Source organism: Tupaia chinensis, unplaced genomic scaffold, assembly GCF_000334495.1.
Source record: "Tupaia chinensis unplaced genomic scaffold, TupChi_1.0 Scaffold000414_1, whole genome shotgun sequence".
Taxonomy (NCBI): domain Eukaryota; kingdom Metazoa; phylum Chordata; class Mammalia; order Scandentia; family Tupaiidae; genus Tupaia; species Tupaia belangeri.
The window spans coordinates 3,596,095-3,599,484 of record NW_006159919.1 but is presented as its reverse complement, the minus strand read 5'-3'; positions in this window follow the sequence as shown (position 1 = coordinate 3,599,484).

Sequence of the window (3,390 nt, the reverse complement as noted above, 5' to 3'; positions counted from 1 at the left end):
CCAATCTCTATGGCTCTCAAAAAGCTTCACAATTATTTCACTAACGCTATTTTATGGTAGAGTTGTAATTCCGTGGGGGATCTTTAGACTAGGGGTCTTGGACTTGGTCTCTCTTAATTACAATTTGTTTCTTTCTTGGTTTGAAATGTGTCCAGGTAGGCGAACTGCTGGGGAAAAACAGTTAAAGCATATAAATGAATAAATTTAAGGATAACATTTTCTGCTCCCAGCTTCTTGCCTTGAAAAATTTAATACTCCAAAATTCAGTTGTTTCAAAAGTCTGAGTCTTATTGAGGCCATAGGATTAAGAGGAATGAGCTTTGTGAACATCAGAATATTTGGGTTTTAATTCCATTACTTACCTCTACTTTTATGTGTCAGCTTGGCCGAGCCATGATGCCCACATGTGTGATTAATCATTTTTCTGGCTATTTGTGTGAGGGTGTTTTGGAATGACTTGAACATTTAAGTTGGTAGACTTTGAATTAAGAAGACTGCTCTCTCTAATGGGCAGGCTCATCTAATTTGTTAAGGGATTGGATAGCACAAAAGAATGACCTCCCCTGAGCAGGAGGAAATTCTGCCTGTGGATAGGCTCATCTAATTTGTTAAGGGGTTGGATAGCACAAAAGAATGATCCCCTGAGCAGGAGGAAATTCTGCCTGTGGACAGCCTTGGACTTGAGCTGTGACTCGGACTCTTTCCTGGGTCTCCAGCCTGCCGGTGTCCCCTGCAGATTTTGGACTTGTGAGATATCACCTTAATCACATGGGACACTTCCTCAGAATAGGGTTGTTGGAAAAATCATGACGTATTTTTGCATAGAAGAACATAGAAAAATGTGTCATGATTTTTCCGACAGCCCAATAAATCTTGTTCTATATATATCTAATTATATTGATGCTGTTTCTTTGGAGAGTCCTGACTCCTACACTATGGGATTCTGGTCTGGCCCTTTCTCCTCTCTGAGGCTCAAGTGTATAGTCTGTAAAGAGAGGAAGCAGAACTACATACCTTTTATGGCCTCTTAGAGGTTAAATGTTGCAAAAATCCACTAATTTTGACAGGTGCAATTTTTAAAAAAGAATTATTTATTTAATTTTATTTAGTCATTCATTTATTTTAATTTGCCCAGAGAGAGTCATGCAGAGAGAGAGAAAGAAAATGAGAAAGGAAGCCACCAGGTCTGGGACTCTAACCAGGGTCAGTCATGTGGGAGTGTCCAGCGCCTTAACCATCATACCACCTGCTGACCCCAACAGGTGCAATTTTTACAAAGAGTAATGAAAGCAAGTTCCAGAGAAGCATTAGGCAAAACTATGAAAGCACTTTCTTATTTCCTGAACTTTTTGCTTATGGTTTAGAGGCAGTCTCTGTGATGGTGAAATACATGTGTCTCAGCATTGTCTCCAAACACATTTTGTGGCTGGGCTCTGCTGTCACATTTGTTTCCCTGGTCACAGTCCCTTCCTCCTACCCACACACTATTACCCTGCAGTAATTTTTTTTTTTTTTTTTTTTTTTGTTGGGCATTGGCACCTTTCAGTGGAGGCTTGGACCTCCTAATGCCTGAGTCAGGCACCAAGGCAAGTAGAACTCAGTTGACTCAGACCCCAGTTACTGTCTAGAGACAGAAGCCTGGGAACTCTCAGCCATTCTATAACGACTGCTGTTTGCCTAAGATGGGGATTTTCCTTGAATTCTTCATCACTTTCTCTGGCAGCAAAACTAACACAGATTCATTACACAATAGTACTAAAAAGAAAATAAAAGTCACCCATTGGAGCACCTAGAGGTGATAGTTACTGTTTACATTCTGAAGTTCTTTGTTCCTTTCGAATCCAGGTAACAAGACGATTTTGCCTTTTTTGTCCTCCCTCTTGTTGGCCTTCTTGCTCTTTTGTACTTGGAAGAAAGAAGGTTTCTTAATTTCCAGTCCTGGTGCAGTTAGGGCCACCAGGAGTTGTATGTGCAGGTTGTGTACTACAGAATATGGAAAGCAATCTATCCTTTCACAGTTGAGCCTTTAAGTCGCCAGTGAGTCTACGAGATTTGTGTTCAATGCATTTGCCTTCGGCTTCGAGTTAATGGGGGCGGGGGGAACCTTAGGTTATAGTCTTGTGTAGAACAGAGAACAAGTTGCAATCTAAAATTAGACACCACTGTATTTATGTATTTATCATTTTTTAAGAAAGATTTTTGCTATAGGGCATGTGTGTTTGCCAGAGAGACAGAGAGAGACAGGGAGACAGAAAGCAAGAAATCACCCCCCAAAGGGGGATGGCCATGCCACAATCCCTTTTCCTCTTGGGATTTTGGGCATGTATGCACACGTGCCTAGCATGAGTTTTAAACTCCTGAGTCCAGGACTTAAAACGTAGTCGACTCTGTGGGAGTCCAGCAACATAATTGTTATACCATTTGTTGGTCCCAACACCACTGTATTTAAACATCTCTCAACCATCTTGAACAAGGGATATTTCTCACAGGTTGCATCTTCCTCTGGTCTTCTTTTTTTTTTTTTTCAGCATAAGAATATTTATTACATGGATGACTTACAAGAAAGATATTGAATAAATGTAGAATTTTTCACTCATAGTGAGCATGAAAGTCTGTAAGTTTTAGATTCAATTTCATATTCCTGAGACTTGTTTCTATCCAGGGGCCACTTCTCCTGAGCCAGGACTGTCAAAGCTTTAACTCCTTAGGAGAAAGTTCTAAAATTCTGGTTACTCTGTTATATGGAACATTTTAATTCCTCTTTTAATTCTATCTTTTCAGATCATGTCCAGGGCACCTTACTTTTTATATCCAGAGAAAAACTCAAAAAAGTATTATCTTAAAAGATCAATTTTTACCCTAAAAACTCTTAAACACTTCAGTACCCACTTACATATGTGTTTATAGATGAATAGAATGAAAACATATGCCATGTTTTACTTTCCTTATTGATTTTCATTTTCCTTTGATGGTTACATTTTCACTGATGGCGGAAAGATAATGAACTTCGCCTAAAACACTGTTTTGGGACGACATGAATATTGAGCTTTATGTTCAGTAGCATGGCTTGCTTTCTTCCAAAAATATTGCCACTCTTCCCCTTCCACAGTATGGCACCTACATCTTTTTGGTAATCGGGAGGATCCATGAGCCAAGTGCTTGGGCTCTTTTTGGGGACTCTTTTGATGTCTTCAAAGATATCTGCTGTCTTTCCTGGTCCTGTTATGAGCCAAGTGCTTGGGCTCTCCCTGGGGACTCTTTTGATGTCTCCAAAGATATCTGCTGTCTTTCCTGGTCCTGTTCAAGTTAGCTATGGGTTAGGTTATAGTCAGAATTGTAGCTCAGGAGTACTTCTTTGGGCTCAGTTAGGATCAAGTAGTCCATTTCCTG